This window comes from Dreissena polymorpha, chromosome 3 (genome assembly GCF_020536995.1).
Source record: "Dreissena polymorpha isolate Duluth1 chromosome 3, UMN_Dpol_1.0, whole genome shotgun sequence".
In the NCBI taxonomy this organism is placed as follows: domain Eukaryota; kingdom Metazoa; phylum Mollusca; class Bivalvia; order Myida; family Dreissenidae; genus Dreissena; species Dreissena polymorpha.
The window spans coordinates 53,673,909-53,695,518 of record NC_068357.1 but is presented as its reverse complement, the minus strand read 5'-3'; the positions used below and the strand labels follow the sequence as shown (position 1 = coordinate 53,695,518).

General features: G+C 31.1%; 1 protein-coding gene across 2 annotated transcripts in view; it reads right to left on the bottom strand.

The window, feature by feature from the left end:
* Positions 1–17,591, bottom strand: part of LOC127874185 (probable 3',5'-cyclic phosphodiesterase pde-5) — a 163,785-nt gene extending 146,194 nt beyond the window's left edge. For both annotated transcript variants that reach the window (XM_052418376.1, XM_052418377.1), the window contains exon 1: positions 17,455–17,591. The gene's annotated coding sequence lies outside the window, so the exon portion shown is untranslated. The remainder of the gene's footprint in view (positions 1–17,454) is intronic.
* Positions 17,592–21,610: the final 4,019 nt, after the last annotated feature.

Here is a 21,610-nt window from a genome sequence, read left to right as displayed (position 1 = left end):
ATAATGTGGTCATTGATGGTCGAGATAGATCGTGTTTTCATAAGAGATGTTCAGTATTAATTTGAAGTCAATTGGTGAATAAATGAAGAAGTATGTTAAAACAAAATAATGGGTGGGCGTGGTCGGCCACTATCTCCACCTACACTATCAGCACTAGAACCTTAAACTTACAAACATGGTAGCTATGAGCATATGTGCGACGGTGCATTATTCGGAATTTTGATCTGACCCCTGGGTCAAAAGTTAGTATCATGTGCGTCGCATGTTGTTAGTAAAATGAGTTTTTTACCCATTTTACCATTTATGTACCTATAACTTTTGACTCAGGGGTCAGAGAAAAATTCCGTCGCCGTCACCGTCGCACATATATACTCATAGCTACCATGTGTGTAAGTTTCAAGGTTCTAGTGCTAATAGTGTAGGAGATTATAGGGGCCAAAAGGACGGACAGAAAGATTGAGACCAATACAATATCCCCACGCTTTTAAAAGCGTGGATATAACAATACTCCTCCTCATCAGTATCTTGCAGTAAGCCTTATCATCCCACTGACATCGTCATAAACAACGAAATATCGAAAGTAAGTGAACAAAACAAACGCAATCGTATAAACGCCTGGCAAAAAGCCCGTCCAATTAACACTATGTAGAACAAGCAACTCGCAATCTGTTAATAACAGCAGTAAACAACTTTGAATGTAATTCCCATGATTTATTTAAAGAAATATATGTAGACAATGTGCCTGTACACAGACGGAAACTGTATGAAAATTTTCATATGTTTACGCGTGTACATATAGAAATGTACACAAACATTCACCATGTTTACTCATTTGAGCTCATTTGATTATACTTACACTCAGCTACACAATCCAAATTATACAATGTTATTCGTCGATTTGTATCAAAAGTTGCGATGACTTTGCATTTGTTTTAGAATGATGACACATTAAGGGTGAAAAAATACAATATAAACATCTATTGAATAAATGCTTTTGATACCTGCCGACATCCAAGTCTCATTTACATTTAACATAATATCCAGATGTGTAAAAATTACAATACTGGCAGAGTTTAAAATTCTGATATATTTAATCGTTCCAATATGTTGGCAATGTAAAACAATTTACGCACAAAGTAAAGATTTTGTTATAGTGGACGTTACAAACAATTCAAACTGACGGTATTCGGTACCGTGATATATAAAATGTATGTACCTACTTTCTGTAGAAGACATATGGTTTTAGAAAACACCATTCAAAACAGTAACACAAATCCGAAAAATTAACATAAGTAACGAACAAAAACTTCAATAAAACAACAATTACAAATAATTCAAAACAGAGATTTTTCAACAAAGCACTTTCGCATAGAATTTCCAAACTGTACAGGTATCTAACCTAACAGTAACAGTTCCTATAAGTAATGCAACTTTTTGATAAAAAAAGTGCATGCTTTTACACTTCGGCGAACATTACCAAATGTATATTTATTTATTTTTTGGAAATACTAGTAATGATTTACACAAATGTAGAAAAAACAAAATATTTTATGCATTTAACAAAATAGACATACGAAAATGTCTGCACGCATTGCATATTTAACAGTTCGTTGAAATAAATTTTACGTTAACGACTGTGTCTTTCCCCATTGACCATGCATACAATTGCCGTTTGAATATTGGCTCGTTTAGCGGACAAGCGCTACATATATAAATGTTTGAAACAAACGACCCACTATTTTCACATTTTTCAAGCCCAATGTGTTCATACCAAAGTTATGCAGTCGAGTTTTATATTATGCTAAAGGTATTGCAAATATTACAAAAGATTGTATACTTAGTTTAACTATACACATGTCAAATGTAAACCACAAACTTTCACATATTGGGAATCTATTGTGATAAAAAATCGTTTATTCACTGGATTTCAAAGTACAGTGGAACTTAAAATATGATTTATTCATTTACATCAACACACTTATCTAAAATCAAATAATAACAATGTTTATTAACATTCATTACTTGTTCATAACTTGCAGCATAACACAGGAAATAATGAACGTTAAAAAAACGACTTCATCTACAAGTTAATCGTACCTCATGTTCTAATGGACCAACCATCTCAACAGGATGCTAACATTTTATCAATAAGGAAAATCAATAGCCCCTTAATTAGAACATGAACATTCCATAGGCAGTTTGCAATAACACTCTGCAACAAAACACGCTCTTGTGTTGGATTGTTATAGTACCACGAGCGCTTTTTGTTTTTTCTTTGCTGCAAAATGGCATCGTAAGGTTACAAAGATGTACAGGTCAAAACACGTTCAAACGGAGCGATTTTAAACATTTATATATGTTGGCAATACTTTTAATTAGACTATGCACATGGTGTAAAATGTTTTAGAGTGGAAATCCCGACATACTCCAAAACAAAATGGATGAAACGTTAGAAGCAACTGCAGGAGAGAAATAGAGAATGCTATGTTAGTGTGATTGTATACTTTAATTTATCCCACGAATGAAGAAAGGTTAACTAGGCGAGGCTTGCCGAGCCTTGTAAGCCTTGTAAACCTTTCTGAGACGAGTTGGATATTTTTAAGTACACAATCACACTTACATAGTATTCTATTTATCCTACAAAATAATTCATCATACCTCCACGTCCCAATTTTAAAGAAATAATGAAAAAAATGCTAAAAAGCTTCAGTTTTACCGGGAAAGAATACGACTTTTGTCGTTTGACGTGTTAATAATGAGGTCATGAGCCCGCGCGCTTAATATTTAAAAAAAAATGTTTGAGTTGCATTTTGTGTTTAAAATATATTACATCTTGGTATCAAATTGTTTGTTTTGTTAAATCTGATTGGATTTCAATAAAAATGAATATTTTATAGTTGATTCCGAATAATTGACCTTCCTCCACAGGTGTGGGATAAACATAGGTGTGGGATAAACCTTATCTTTTCTGTATGGGTCCTATTATGTTTTATAAAATCATTTAGCTGTAGGATAAATCTCCTGACTATAATATGCGGACAAATTGCCAAATAGTGAGAATCGAAACTCTTGTACTAACCAAGATAAACACGTGGATAATAAGCGTGAAGACATAAATACATAATGGGCTTCCCATTTCACTATTTGCCCAGAGTTATAAATTTAACATACACACGTTCATACATAATTACATCACCGAATAAAAATTCAGATTTTATTTTAATAAAATACTGTACTTTTCAATTTAATTACCATTTAGTTTAAACATACTAATTTCTTTTTGCAAATACAGTGTACATCAATTATGAACAATACAATTATTTAAGAAAAGTATTGAAACGAAAGAAATAATCATGATATAGTTTCTCTCCTTGTAGTAGTATTCACGCAATAAATGGGTGTGCTTTGAGACATGTTTACATTGAATAAGAAGAAATTAGAACTATACATAATATATATGATCAAGTCAATTTATCAAAAGGTTTAATCATGTTTAAAGAACCATAACGATATGTCCTATTCGGAGCTTTTTGATGTTACGTTAGGAGTTAAACAGGGTCAGCCATTATCACCTTTATTATTAATTTTATTCATAAATGACATAACGATTGTATTGATATTAATAATTTATCTGAAAAAGATATACGCTTATTATCGATATTTATGTTGTTATTTTCTGATGATATTGCATTATTGACCACAAATCCAGAAAGTTTCAATTGCAATTAAATTCTATCTATCAATATTCCTGTAAATGGGGATTAAAAATAAATACTTACAAAACTAAAATTTGCATTTTTGAAAAGAGGAAAAGTAATTGTTCGTATAGCTGGACTATTAATCGTCAGGCTATTGAGACTGTTGATGAAGTTCGCTACCTGGGCATAAAACTACACTACACTGGTAACATATCAAGAGCAATAAAAGCATTGAATGAACAAGCCTTACAAGCTTATTATCATTTGTCGACCATTTATAGTAAAGTGAAGCTAAATACTAAAACAAAACTTTCCCTATTTGACTCCCTAGTGGTTCCAATTATTTTATATGCATCTGAAATTTGGGGAATTTACAACATTGACGAAGTCGATAAACTTCATTTTAAATTCTGTAAATCTATTCTTGGTGTACGCTCACATACTTCTAATGCCGCTGTTTTAGGCGAACTAGGTCGTTTTCCTCTCTCTATTATATGCAAACAGCGTGTCCTTAGTTATTGGATTAAAATTGAGCCAAACCCCGAATCCCTCATGCACACTGTTTATAACGAACAATGCAATCTTTACAATGATCTAATTAGGAACAATAATAGTAAAAGTACAACCCTGTGGTGTGCATTTGTTAAACGACAATTAGAACAACTAGGAAACGGAATGTTTTTCAATAATTTAAATAACAATGTTAATAATTCTCATGAAATACTCCAGAGATTAAAAGATCAATATATCCAAAATTGGCACGATACAATTTATAACCAACCGAAATTAGAGTACTATAGACTGTTTAAGACTGAATTCGCCTATGAAAAATATTTAGACTGCATTAATAGTAAAAATCATAAACAACAATTATCAAGATTTAGACTTAGCGCCCATAAATTAGAAATAGAGACGAGTAGATATAATAACATACCCAGAGATGAACGCAAATGTAAACTTTGTAATTAAATAACTGTTGAGTCCGAATATCACTTCTTTCTAACTTGCCCAATATATGAAGATCTACGAACACAGTATTCTATCCGAACAAACTGGCCAAATCTTGACTCAAGTAATTAACAATGTTGCCAGATTCCTTACCGACGCCATGAAACCACGTGAGGAAAAATTAGAAGTATTTGCCGCTTCTCATTAAATATTGTATAAATCCCTTTAAATATTGCCTATGTTCTTCTTGTTTATTATGAGTTGTTTCCAATATACACACGTTTGTACATGATGTTTGAAATGTTTCATTGTAGTATATGTTTATTTACTTGACTGTACTTGTAATGTATTGATGCACTTTAACTATATTGTGTTTATTTGTTTGTAAATGGTCAAAGGCGTTTTGCCGATTTTCCAATAAAAAACTTGAAACTTGAAACTATGAAAAGTTAAGAAAAAGAAATTTGATGATGAAAGGTGATTGGTCACGCAAGGACTAAAACATTGATGATGAAAGGTGATAAGTCCTGCGTGGACTATAACAGTTGTCCTTTCACTACTTAATGCTTGAAAGTTGACCAAAAGACCGGACCCGTAACGTTCTGAGGCACGATGAAAATAAAACCAAAACTCGTACCAAATACATATCGTCAAATTCACACCACTTTTCAACGTATCTTAATTATTAGGTCGCACGGAGGTCCCAACAACAATTCGCAAAATGAACATTATAAATGCAAAATTCAATACCAATATCAATGTATTTTGCTATACAGTATAAATATAAATATTTACGTTAAATACCGCCAGAATAATATTCTAACAATACTATGTGAAATATAACACAATACTATTTGACGTAAACGCAAGTGGTACAATATTAAATGACTATTCGGGAAAACAGTATGAATAATACAAATAGTTATCGATGTTTATCGGTATATTTACACAGACTCCGAGTTTGCATGGGCAAAAGATGAACCATAAAAGGAATTACATTGATATTGAGTAATTAAACGAAAAAAATCAACATCGATAGTGATTTTGCATTTACAACTCTAATTCTAATAAATCATCGCTATATCCAGTAAAATTCTTTATTGAATGCAAGCATATATAAATATGCAGCGCTTTAATTCATGACATACTTTCGCGTTGTTAATTGGTTGTTTCAAAACGATCTGAATTGTCTTTGCCTTTATAAAAATTGAGAGATATGTATCAGCGAGTTTTCATCAAATTAAACAAAAATATGGATTGTTAAGTCAGCAGTGTCAGTTATATGTTTTTGTTGTAGTCTTATTGTTTCTTCCATATCAGCCAATGAACTTCCCTACTTAACTCCTCTGCATTTAATTCTAATTTTGAAACTTAATATTGTAATTTAGTCCCTTTGCATATGCTAATAAAGACCCTAGCTGATAATTATTGCACGTTACAGTCACACACGAAAAACAATTTACATTTTGTATTTGCATGTTTGAAATTTATGAAAAAAAATTGTTTATAAAAGATTGACCTTATTTAATCAGGTATTGAAAATGGACTTAACGGCTGTGCATGCAAACACTTGACGTGATTAAAATTACATCTATAGAAACAATCAATACGACCCTTAACCCTTTCCCACTTAGAAGGAACGTGAAAGTAGCTATGTGCAAACAACATAAAACCAGAACAGCCCGCGAGTTAATCGCAGCTGTTCATGATTTATGCTGTATGCTGCTCACCATTATCTAAAGTTTGAAGGTGAAGCCTACTTGAATCTAGTTAGAAAGGACTTAAATCAAATATAACTTTCTAAGGGACTACAAATGCGTGAACATACATATCTAAGTGGTAAAGGGTTAAATACGTATCGAAGTAGTAAAGGGTTAAATACGTATCTAAGTGGTTAAGGGTTAAATACGTATCTTAGTGGTGAAGGGTTAAATAATGATGTGTCATTTGTGTTGCTATGGCAATTCACGTACACATCGCAATAAGTAGGATTAACAACGCTATAATGCGATGTCTGCGAACAATATAAAAAAGTGAAACTCCAGCTGCTGGAGCAGTATTGAATTTTCATTAAAAACAATTAGTTGGTCCTTTATTTAAGGCACGTGACCGATTGCCCAAACAGTATAAAACAGCACAATACAAACCAACATAAACACAAAGCAGCATTTGTCCCATTCTTATTATTATCATCTGTACTTGCCATCATGGCAATCATCATTAAAATCAAAATCAAAATATCATTTTAATCATCTTCATTATCAACAACAACCTTGAGATTGTTTTTCTATGATCAGTCACGACATTAACATCCGCAGCATCATTATCAGCATCATTACATGTATCATTACAATCATCATTAGCATCATAGTCACCATTATGATGCAGGAAAATTAATCATACCTATATTATACTTATATTAACTTTATCTTCACAACTATCTTCACTTCCATCATCATATCATCTTCACCATCATAATCACCATGACCATAATCATCATCATTATCATAAAGGACATTACCATTGTGTGACATATTTATTATAATAATTGTCCGTAGTGCCCAACGGAAATGCGGAAAAGCAATAAGTCACAATATCATATGTTGTTGTGTAACAGTATGTGCAAAATAGCAATCATTATATCAATTTGACCTGCGATAATAATTTCCACAGTCGCCAATCCAACAGTGCCAATAGCAGACTATGTAGGTATGCATGTCGTCATCTGTCAATATTGTTCATACTTATAAACGAGTTTGTATACCCATTGATTAAAAAACAACAACAAATTGTAAATAATACGCTCTGGAGGAAAAAAAACTACAGATATATTTAATTATGTTTGGAAGACATCTCTTGTAGCGAAAAAACTTTATATGAAGACACTAGTCTATGACAAATACAAACACAAATATTCTCCAATTCTACAATAACAAAACGGTTATGTGCGTAAATCACATTCTAGAAAGTGTATTGATGGCTCATATTTTCTCTTATTTGCAGTCAACAACCAAGGACATCGTGATAAATTTTTAATCTTACCAGATTTTCTTATGGATAAACCCTATCCACAGGAAACTTAATAGTTATTGATGAGGCGAATCAAAAGCAATTCAACTGGAAAAAGTACTCGTGAGAGCGTTTTCAATAAAACTGTGAAAGAAAACACGCTCTGATGTTTATTCCTTTTAATATGCATGATTTTATTTCTGAGCAGCACAAGCGCGCTTCTCATTATTGACTTGAACACGTGGCTTGAAATGTGTTACATCTTGGATTTTTTAACACATTTGATTAAGGAATAGTAACATAATATATTGTATAATCGGACTAGTAATGCAGACAAATTCAAGCTTAATTACATAATGTAAGATACGTCTTCGAGTTTGCAAGTTTAGCAACCATAATTTTGTCATAAACCAAATGACATTGGGAATTGCTATGTTCGCATTTCCTTACCTTAACATGACATTGTCATTGAAAGTGACAATTTAGGTACGTCTTAATTATTTCGCAATTTTTTATTCTTGCAAATCCGGTAAACAATGCTGTTACGAACATGAGGTGGAATTTATTACACTGCGGCCATTTAACATGAGGAGAAATGCATTTGGAATGTATTCTTCCCTTAGTAAATCAGACAATATATGGGCGGGTTTTAAATCATACAATTTGTTTAAATATTAAAATTTCGATTTTTTCATTATTATTGTTTTAACTAGAAAGCGTTGTAATCGGTTGATATAAAAGAGCTTGCAATTATTGATAAGTATAAACGTCTTCCGATCGCATTCAATAATTAAAATGAATAATATCTTTAGTAATAGGCACCTATATACATATTTTATTATCAAACTGCTGCAGTCATTGACGACTTTTCAATACTCCAATGCATTAAATGCGCCTGCGTACAATGTATAACGTAGCTGACAATTCAATGTGAAACGATCATTTCCGCGTAACTATCACTAACAATGTCGATAGAATTTACATGATGTTGAAACTAGACCGATGTGAGGTCTGCAAAAACAAATAATGTTAGTCCAAATTTTAAATATGCTTTCTATAATTTTTTCATTATCATCTGAATTCGTATTTTCTCAAGAAACACAACATAATTAAAAAAAGGGAACGCTCGTCGCAGTACTTATTGGCAGGATTAATGCAAAAAGACGTAAACACTATAATAAGCAAAAAAGAGTATTTAACAGCGTCGTGAACAATACTTACATGTGTTTGTAGTCATACACAGCTGACATAATAACACTTGATACGTCACGTTAAATATATTACCGGTATATCAGGTTTGTACTCCAACGCATATTTCATTTACAGTACACTAATATTCCGATACGTCAATAAACAATTGCTTTACTCCTTAACATAGACATAAAGTCATTATTTTACTATTTTCGTCAATTTTCGTTAAGTTTTTGTAATAAAAGTCGCATGTCATTGCGTTATGATGATGGACAAGATGGTCAACATCTTGGTACCAAAATTTTTGTTATATTTCTCGAAAACATTTTTTTAATATCAACATAAAATTGATAGAAAAGAGAAAAGTTAAGTTTAATTAAGTTATTATTACAATAATGATATTTATGTACAATTGATTTACCTTCCATTAGTAGTATTGTTGTCAACAGCTATGTCAAATAATCCAATCAACTTTCCTTTGCACATATTGAACATTCCTGTTTGAATCGAACCAGCATCCACAAGCTCAGAAAGATTAATATCCTGCGAGATTATCGTATATCGTCTGCCAAAAATGTTGTAGATCACTTCACTTTCACTTTCGAATAAATATTTTTAACCATTTGATAACGAGTTATTTTTTATCGTTGATATCATTCGTTGTAAAAGCCAAAAGCTGTGTTTTCGATAAATCTTTCATTTGTCTTTCATGTGTCTCTATATTGATAATATTAATGTAAAGACTCACTTGTTTCAAACCGGTTATGACGAAGATTCGATTTATTGCAGTACTTCAGAGAATACGATTGACGTATTTTTCTACTTGAAGGAAAGTTGTTTCATATACAACAGCTGCTGATTACTCCAGTTTCATACTTGTTTAGTATTGATAGTGCATTCATAATGTACCGAGATAGTTGTATTGACACTGGCGTTACATACGCAGCCCATGTTTTAAATAGCTCTCATTTGTAAATATACTCATACATCCTACTTAATCGTTCATGAATCGATAGAGAAAAAGCCGAGTCAATGATGTGGCTTCTTTATAGGTAATATTTAAGATACAGAGCATTTCCGAATATTTTTTTAACACTCTTAATGTTTTATGTTGTTTTGTTAGCACAAAATTTTAGTCGAGTTTTGATTAGAGATTTGTACCAGACACAAACACGGAAGCTCAGTTATTTCAACTGGACGTTTGATATTGACGTTGGCTGGAACTTTTGCACTGTATATTCACGTGTATAATTTTGCTTTAAATATTTAACCTGCAGCATTTAATATATTATATATTATGATTCATTAACAATTTTGCTATCAGCATTTGATATATAACACATTAACTTTCATTTAACCTCGGTTTGAATCCATTTACTTAATTTTTAATAGATTCGTCATGACATGTTGTATGGTCCACACATATTTTGAGGAATAATTCGCTCATGAGCCCGACACGTGCATAAGCCTTGTGTCTTTCTCGACAGGACCTAAGCCACTTATCAATTGATGTCTGAACACTATTACCGAAGTCTTAAATAAATAAAGTTTATAAAGTAATTAAAGCAATCATGCTAACACGGAAAAATCACAAGTTTAATATTGGACATAAGTTACAAGCAATACCTAAAAAAAGATATTCGGCGAATATCCCGACTTTTAAATAAAGTTAGAAAAATGACGCTTGTATAAGTTATTAACTTTAAAAGTTTTTTAAAGAGAGCACATCATTGCCTCAAATGACTGTTAACAAATTTATTTATCCGTCATCAAAACATATTGTATGTTGATATTTGATAAAAACGCAGTTTTCAACACATTAAATTAACACTGTTACACACTAAACTATTTCGGTGGTTTTGATGTCATTTATTTCTTTCCCTAAACTATCTGTGTTTTGATATCTTGAAAGCAATACTGTGTTATCAACATAAGACGTTTATTAATAGTACATTCCGTCTGCCCCTGATGATTTACTGTCCAGCACTGACCCTGAGATTCTAGGGCTATTGGAAATGGAACTTGAAACTGAATCCATGTTTTGTGTTAAAAAGGCAGAGTATACCGCATTTCTCTACACTTAACAGTGTTCATCATAGACTACAAAGACGCTGTGATGTTGCTAACGTTCCGGGGGATTATATATTCAAATCAGCCAATGGAATTAATAAAGTGTTTTCATTTGGGTCTGATGACGTTACGTAAAGGTCATCTAAGGTGAAAAGCTGGGTTAAATAGCTACGCCGAAAAGTACCTTTCATTTCTTTTTCTTATTATTTTTTTAGGGTTAATTTCTATCAATAATACAAATGAAAACGGAAAACCGCATGAAATAATAAACCCGGTCATCAAAAACTCAAATGTATACAAATGTTGTATGTTTTGTACATTTGTATATGCATTTTTGTTTGAATAAATATGTTTAAACAAAAAACTCGAATCATTCTAAGGGTAAACAGTATATGTTTATAAAATGCTGACCTACTTAAACAAGGTTAACAAGTATGTAATGTGGACTTAACCGTTGTACTTGTACTTATGTAAATAATATACTAACAAACCATAACAATGGCTATTTGAGAGGATGACGAATCTGTGTTTGCCTAGGCGAAACATACACAAATATTAATGTCAAAACAACATCATAATCATCATTATAATCATCATCGATTTTATCTTAATAACAAGCACCACAACAAACTCAACCATCATCATCGTCAGCAGAAGAACCAATATAAAAGCATCCACATTATCGTTAACTATAACCATACTTATCCGTAAACACTATGTCCGTTCTTTTCATAGAAGACACATGGTTTAAGATAAACATCATCCAAAACAATGACAAATATATCCTTCAACAGAATGGACGAGAAAACAACAAAACAAGAGCAATAACAACAGCAAGCAATCAACGCACAAGTTGATATAAACGGCACATTTGGAGTACGTTCACACTGGAATCTAGCTCTAAATTGACATATCCAATCAACTTAAGAAATTGAACAATCGGCATACACGAAGGCATGTTTATTCACTGTGAAATATATAAAACAATGATTATGAGTCCTAGTTATATATTAAAGCCATGAAGAAGCAATATTAATGTTTATGCACTGTTTGATTCAGACATTTTTCATCTATTGCATATTTCACAATTGATTTGCAACAAGAATTAATAAACGATCGTTTTTCCGAATCATCCATGCATACAATTGCAAAATGAATAAGGTTTAGCGGTGCGACCAAGCGTTGAATTTACATGTTTACACGACGATGCTTAACAACAGAATACAAACAGACCTACTTCATTAGGTTGTTCAAATATCATTTGTTCATTTATGATTGAACAACGATACATCCTTACAATTTTTAATAAAATATCGTGGCCTTCCTTAAATTCCTTAATACTGCAGAAAATGTACAGATATGAAATTAAAAAAAAATATGTGCATTTCATGCTCTTGAATAGCAATAATTAGAAAATGCAATTGCGTAATCAACGGAAAATGTCATTTAAGAATCCCTGAAATGTTTGTTTCTCTTTCGCATTAACGACATGCGATGAGCATTTTATCGTAGTTGTTTAAGGATAATATCGCTAGGTGTGTTTACATATGGGGAAAGTATCTATTTTTATTGATTGATGTGCTTTCACAATATTGATTCATAAGAAAAAAAATTTAGTATCTATAAGGAATTCATATATTTTTACAATATGAAAACAGTGTTTATGCACCAAACGCTTTTTTACAATAAAGATAACGATTAATTGTATATTTAAATATATGCTTTTTGCTAAGCTATCAGGCACATTAGATGTTTAAATATCATATTAGAATAAACATAATTGTATAAAAGGATCTTTTAAAAGATCTGATCCCAACGAGAAAACGACCCTTAAATTCGCATTATACAATTGATAATAATAAGTTTTGAAGAAATAAGGAGGAACTCGACCAAAATTGTACTCAAATTAAGTAATATATTTTTTCACTTGTTTAATGTTATTTACCCTTTTTAAGATGTGTTTATGAAGAGTACATAGAAAAATTAAATACAATGATGTATGCGCGTTCAAATTTTCATTCAACAGAGTGAACAATAAACTAAACTTACTTTTACAATAACAGTAAATACATGTACCGGTATTCCTAATTGTTTTCACAACTTCACAACAATTCACAATGCAACAAAATAATTAGATCGCAATTGCAACACAAACATCATAAAAGGATATTTCCATGACCATACCAATGCTTTTGTATTGTGTTATACAGTAGAAATATTAATATTTATTTGAGATATTGCCCGATTAAATTTCCTACAATACTCAGTTCAAAGTTGCTAAGATTATGTGACGTAAGAGCTAGTATCATTATATCAAATACATATTCAGAACAGTTAACGAATTTATGAAAAATAAAGATACTTATCGTTTTTTTAATCGGCATATATACACATATTTCAAGTTCTGATTCGAGATTTGGGATGATGAAACATGAAATGCGTACTATTGATATTAAGTGGTTTACCAACACTGTCAAAAACGACATTTATCTTTTAACAGCTCTTATGTAAATGATAAATTGCTTTTTTTGCTATAACATATTTTTTGACTAAAATGGTATATAAACATGCAGTGATTAATTCCAGGACATACTTTTGCGTATTTTTTGATATGTTGAAAAAGTAGTATTGTTTTTTTGTCTTCAAGTATTTAACTGTCAGAGATACAAGCGAGTTCCATGTGGAATTTAAACATAATAGGCAAAGTTATATGAAATATTTATCATTTAATGCGCAGTTTGGCGAATTTCAATATCACATAAGTTTCGAATCACACGCATGCATAACTGTCCTTTAGAACAATTTATTTGTGTATGCTACAACAAAAACGTATACAAATGTATATTGATGTTATGAGTTATAAGTTATTTTTCATAAAATCCTCATGTTACATTTTTTAGCAGCATGTGCAAATAAGTGATGATTAAAAAGTGTTAAACATGCAACAACAATTTTGCTAATGGATAAACTCCCTTCACAGGCAACAGACTAGGTATTGATGGAGTAAATCTAAAGCCTTTTAGCTGGATATAATACCGTTAAGTGTTTGCGATGTGTACAAAACACGCGCTGATTTTTATTCGTTTAAATACCATGAACGCATGCATTTCTATGCTACAAAAGCCCGCTGCTTGCCGTTTAATTTAACACTTGCTCGAATATGTTTTTTTGGGGGGGGGGGGGGGTATTAACACCTTTAAGTGAAACATAGTTATATAACAGCATGTGCAATGAAACTAATAATCCATTCATGATGTTCGGATTTACAGAACAAACATAGCTTTATTAAAACATTTCGTTGACGCCATTTTTTTGTTTTGCAAACATAATTGTGTACTAATACATTCATACCCATGACCTAGAAAAATGTTTTGTTATTTGTTAGTCTTTCACAGATTTCAGTAACACATTCAATGTTTTTATTCGATCACGATGATGTTTTGTTTATACAACTGTTGCAAATACAGGTTTGTATTCATACAAAGTGCTGGGTTATTGGACATCTTGTTTTAACAGCAATAATGGTATTTAGCTGATGTTAACGAAACAGAATTGTTGGGTATAAACATCGCCCGATCTAGCCCATTAATTAATGTTCTTAATTCTAGGAAAATATCTGTATCAATATTGTTTGTCATTTTAAACATATGTATACTATCCATTTTTAGTCATTCAAAGAACATAAACGTCAACCGAGCTCAACCAGGATAACCATTCTATTGCGTTTGATCAAAGTCAAATTCCATTGTGTTATTGAACGGACAAGCAATAAAAACGTTTACAGTATGTTCTGTTATATTGAGTTAATGAAATTGTTTTAATATGTTAATAAAAGATATGTAGCTCAAAAGGTTTCTGTTTAATAAAACAATCATTATAAACATACAATTCACGCTTAATTGGTTTTAATTAACCTTTCAAACGCAGTTATATTTTCATTCATGTTTTAATCGTTCTGGCATCCACAGTCTCAGAAGAAGTTTAATGGTTCGATAATTTATCTAAAATATTCTGTGAAAATAGTGTAAAATAGTGTAATCGCAAGACTTCGATATCGAAATTAATATTTAGGATCATCCGATAACACGTTAGTTTTTTATGATTGTTAAGTTTAAAAAGAAAATGACGCTATTTTCAATACATTTTTTATTTGTCCCTCTTGATAATAAACAGGTATTTATTGATATGCTCTATACCGTTGCTATTGTGTATCTCTGACATAAATTTGAGATATTAACCAGACAAACAACAAATGTAGCTACTAGTATAATGTTTATTCGAATTTATTTCTAATTTAGTTCATTGAACCAATTGTTGGTGAAATGTTAAATTTCTTGGCGATAAATATAAGTTAATTTGTTTCTACTGAAGGTTGCAGAACATGCACATTAACATATGATTGTATGACGATGCGTAAACTGTTTTCACCTTTTTTTTTAGAAGACACACCGTTTTCGAACAAAATCTTTCAAAACAGTGGAAATTATGCGAGTCCTTTAACGCAACCAACGAAAGAAAAACAAAAACAAAATAACAACGATAACAACAACAAGACACCAACAAACGAATGGAAACAAACAATGAACATTCGAGCGGCGTTCCTACACTTAATTGGTATCTAGCTTTTAAGTAACCGCTCCAATCCACGTATGAAACTGTACGATTGGCATATTCTAAAGCATGTTTTAGATTGCGAAATACAAACATCATTTAATGCTTATATACAAACCAAAGCACAAGTTCAGTAACTTTTTGAGTCACGATGAAATGAAACTAAATCCAGCATCAACTACATTTCGTCTTGATTAAAAGTATCTGGTCGAGCTCTTCAAAGAGCTCTTACATACAAAAATGATATCCTTTCGAAACTCATTTTATATAAAATAAACTAACCTTTGACGTATTGACATTAAAATTATTAAAATGTCATAAGTAACCAAGATAACGAATACTGTTAAGAACTATTCAATTAAAGACATTCTCTTATTCTTTAAGACATTCATGGAATGATTGAAAACGAAAAATGTATTGCTAGCTCATATTTTTATATGTTTAATACTATAAGTGTTGCTTATCATTAAAACACACATTTGGCTCGATCTGGTTTGTTTATATCGTGTGATTTGTACAAACTTGTAATTACTAAATACTTATGTAAAACTAGTATAATGATAATTATTCTATATTAACGATACCTTCATGAACAGATCATATTTTTAAGCTTTATTCCACAATATGTTGGTGACGTCGTTCTTTAATGTGTGAAAACACAATATTATATTAAGACTGGTAGATTTGTTAAATGCTCCAGTTGTTACCCTTTCATACAATCCAATGACATTTTCACCGTTTGCATTAGAAATAATATTTTATCGTTTGATATTTATGTATTTTTATTGCTTTTAACCATATTTGTTTGAGAGTGACATTCCGCGCACTTTGGATAATCCCTCGTACATAATAAGTTATGCAAAATAAACAACAATTCCATTAATATGTTGCGGAATATTACACAGCGATCATAGTTTTATTTGAAATGTACAGTAATAGCAAGTGTGTAAGCTGTCTGGTGTAAAAAAGATGGTAGTTGGTGTGTATAAACATACTTATAAAATTCGAGCCTTATATTAAATGCAAATAGTTCCTTTCATAGACACGTGTCATCATTTAATAATTATATATACTTGTATACATGCACAACGTGCGTTCACTTCTTTCAGTATTTGGCGATCTGAGTTTCAATGATCATTTCCTCGTCAATTTAAAAATTATCAATAGAGAAAAAATGCAAGAACCTTTAAATTGTTGAAACGGCACCTTTTGCAGATTTGAAAACAAAATGTTTAATAAAAAATGCCCATATTTCAATATTCTTTAAATAATGTTTTTCATATTCTCGTAATCCGCATTTTCTCGAGAAACAAAATTCTTAACAGACATAACGTGATTAAAATTATTTAAAAGCTCGCGTTGTTTCGAAATGTTGTAATGACTAAGGACATGGATAATAAAGCAGCAAAAAATAAAATAGGTTCATTATAAAAATATTATATTAGCGTTGTGTAAAATGCTTTGACATATTTAAACCCTCACACAGTTGAAATAATCACATTTGACTCTCATTTTGATAAGTTTTGTATGGTCTGACAGCTTCGTACGAGCACACATATATCAGCGTTCTGTATACAATGCTATTTAATAATAGAATACTTTAATACTCCGATTCACAAACGCTTGAGTTGTTTACAATAGAAAGCATTCAATAGTTCACTGTTAAGTACAATGTTCGTAAATTGTATAAGTTGAAGCCAGCATGGCAATCATGATCATGCGAGTAGCAAATGATCAAATTCTCAAAACATATTTTACTTGCATTCAGATGGTGGGCAATCAGTAAAACGAGTTGACACTGTATAATTTGTTATATTAACATGAAACAATGTTTAACTAAATCTTTATTTTAAGAGATATAATAAACAAAAGCTCAGTTGAATATAAATATATTTACAATTATGTTATTAATGTAAGATTGGGTTACCTGTCACACGAAGTAATATTTTCAACAGGTTTTTCAAAACTCGAATTCACCTTCCTGTGTATATGTTAAGCATTCCGGTTTGAATGAAGCCACGTCCAGCATTTAATAGGCTCATAAGTTAAATTCTCTGCGGTTTGATCTGCATTTGTTTGCAAAACGCTCTGAGTGCGTCTGTCGAAATAAATATGTATAACTATCTGTCCGCAAGTAAGTTTTCGATTGTTCACGTCCTTAGTTTACAAAGAAAATGGCGTTGTTTTCAATACATCAAGTATGTATCTATTGTGATACTATTTAAGTTAACACTCTCTTGTATTTAATTGGTAAGGACCAATATCCTTATTGTTTCATTACATGAGAGCATGCACTTGACGTATATGGCTACTTGAATGAAAGTTGTTGCATATCTAACAGCTGCACGCTAGTCCAGTTTCAATCTTGTTCAATATTGATATTGCATTCATAATGAATCGCGATAGTTGTATTGACACTGGCGTTTAATACCTAGCTCTTGTATTGAATTTATCTCTTTTGTGAATGCACACATACATCCTACTTAACCGTAAATGAATAAATAGAGGAGAGACTGAGGTATACATGTTCTTTAGAGATAATTTGTACAATGAAATATAAGTACGCCAAAACAGTAATCTTTTTACTTTGCATTTTTTTCAGATATATATATATATATATATATATATATATATATATATATATATATATATATATATATATATATATAACAGTAGTTCATATGAATAAGATTAATAAGATTTTTTCTTCTGATATATTTTCAACAGTTAAAATGTTTGTTATAGTAAATTCTTGAAACGTTCGTTATAATCAAGCTAATTATCGATATAACTGTTCCAACAAACCAATAGTTGCTTAGTAACGTACAGATGATCCATTCGAAAACATCGTTCTATTGAGACAAGGGTATTGACAAGAGACTATTTTCCAGATATTGATAAGTTTTCATTAACAATAAAATACCGTTATTAACAAAATGTTTGTTAGACATCAATAAAACCTGCAGTCAGATGTTTTAATATGCTGTCTCCGCTACATCTAATTTTAAAATAGTGAATGTAAATACCGTATATGTAACGAACCCTATTAGATTCGTGCACCATTAATATAACGCTTAATGTATACAACGTTATTAATACATATATTTCTTATAAACAGTTTAAACAAGTTTAAATACAAATTTTGTTTTCAACGTAGTATATCCGAAAAACAGCCTAGAATGGAAAAAAGGAATACAAATATACGTTGACTTTAAGGAATAGTTCACCCCCGTTAAGAATCACACTAAATGCTTAATATGAACGTTTAATTATTTACTAAGATGTTTACAGGAAATAACACAAATAGCCAATATAAGTTACGTGATACATATTGAAAAACGTAAACAGTTTACCTGCACCGGCGTGAGATAAACTTTGTTATGGTTGTTTGTTTATAGCAAGACACAAAACAAATGTGCTGCGTACGACACACAAATGCACAACACACACACACACAAACATGAATCAAACCTTAGGATGGACAATCTGAGGCAAGCACTAGTTTTATGGAGCACTAAATATCACAAATACCCCTTAGAGTATCATAAACATGCATTTATTGAACTCTAATTTTCATAGCAACACATAATAAATTAAATATGAGCGAAATATATTGCATTTTTAAGTACCATTCACATCTCAATAGTGTTAAGCAAATCAACTCAACAAATTTATTATTCTTTGAGGCATAAGCCCTTAAGACTATTTTATATCAAGTTCGATATTTGAATACATTTTATATAAACTTTAGCGATGAATTACATTGTACTATATGAATCTTTATATTAATTAGTGAATATAAATATTAAACAATCAGTGCACATGGCCTTTTCTTGATAAGATTGTTTTCAAGATAATAAGATCGCTAAGAGCTATGGAATTCATAACAACACATAATAACACAAGCAATATAAACAAGATTGTCCTTTATCAATTAATTTGTTTTATTTTGATGTATCATACAATTGCAAAACTATGTCTTTAAATATTGCTTCATAAGTCTTCATTGTCTATAATGATGAATGTGACATTATTCTGCGCCTAAGCTTACTCCCAGCAATTATTTATTTAATCTTTCTACAATTATCTACAATTCTAACACGGCAAGCGACTTGTTTTCAATAGACAAAGAAGGAAATCAAGTATGGTTTATTTTGCAATAAATTATGGGCGGAGCTTTATGTTTCAAAAATAGTTCCGAATAAATGAAGAAAATATTGCAGTAAAATACACGTGCTAAAACTCGCTCTAAAAGAAATGTAATAAATGTAGCATGTATATAAATGCAATGAAACAACAAATTGTATATTTGGTGATAAGTGGCATAACCACGCCTGCAAAGAATGTTATTTGTTAAAGCGGGTATATACGATTTTTTATATGTGTTTAATTGTAATATATTGATAAAATATGTAACAATAACACAAAATAGGCAAGAAAAATTATACATTAAAGCAGAATTTCATAAAATGCAGCAAAGACAAATTAGCGCCCCGAGCCGATAGTGACGTACATATTTTCCTACAATAAACGAAGCATTCGTCTTTGTATTAGGATCGGAGATAGTGTTCGTGTGTCGTATGAATAGATATCGTTGCATGAATTCAAATAAACCGTTAAACTAAGTTTAGATGCACATCGTACATGTATGGTATACATGCTGGCGAATTCGGCTGTACAGCCGTTTTCAATTTCAGAATTAAATATCTGGCTTATTTCGCATTTTTCGACATATGTTCTTCTTAACTTTTATTTTAATTTATATTGAAATATATATATAATAAGTTTTTTACACAGTTTATATAAATTCATAAATATTTGACAAAATCGTATATACCCGCTTTAAGAAACGCAATTAAGAAAACTTTTATAGCATGTCAGCTTTTCAGTTACATCAATAAAAGTGACGTCATTTAGTTTCTACGGTTGTTGTTCTCAATGAAAGTGACGTAATTTGCAAAATATTCATGAATGAAAACGACGTAATATGTTTTTACAATTCAATGACGTCACTAAATAGTAAACTTTGTACTAAAAAGTGCGGAGTATTGAAAAATATAGTTCACGTCTAAAAGCTTGAACCAAATCAATCAGAATCGTGTTAGAATCGAAATAATATTTTTTATGATGATTTGTTGTCGAATAACCCACAGTAAGGAGTATAGATGCTTGTCATCAAATCACTCGTGCTTCGCACTCGTGATTTAATTCGTACGCATCTATACTTCTAACTGTGGGTTATTCGACAACAAACCATGATAGAAAAATAATAATTCTTAATTAATGCTCGATTGATATTCATTAATAAGCCAATAAACAACGATTTGGAGTGTTTATGTGTAGGTGCATTAGGACTGAACTTCTGATGATGAATACCAACTTGATGAACAATTGCGCGATACACGACATAATTTTTTTCAACGACAATTAAACATGTGAAGAATAGTTAGCTTTTTACGTCATCTGCAAAGTGTTTGCACATAGTATATCTTAGTGCGATATAATGATTCTAAGTAGATAAAAGGCACAGCAGGGAGGTAAGTTTTCACGATGTAAGATTGAGTTACGTTCATCAAACATGTAGTAAAGCTAGCGGTAATGCATTACTACAAACATGCACTACACCACGACATACTTTAGTTGACAAAAATGAACAAAACACTTGTCATAACAAAACAACAAACACGGTACAACACGGTAAAACAACAGCCATCACACCATTGGACGAACGTCAAAAGTAAAGATGATGCCATGAAGTAAAACTATAGTTAGACACATTTCACAAAGACCTTTGATCTATATCACAAGTATCCAAACTTTTAATAATTCAATTGTTCTGAAGGACAAACCGTCTCCAAAGGTAACTAACATTGGTTGGATGCGGCCAATCAAAAGTCTTTAAAAGAAAATTAGCCTTCGAGTCGCAGTTTGCAATATTGGTCTTTACCTTAAGAGGTATAGTATAATAACTTAATACTTTATATGCAAACATGTTAGTTAATTAATGGTAAGTTCATAGAACAATCATTATCTTGTATAAATACCGAAATAAAATGCCCAAATTTGTAATCAACCTGTATCAC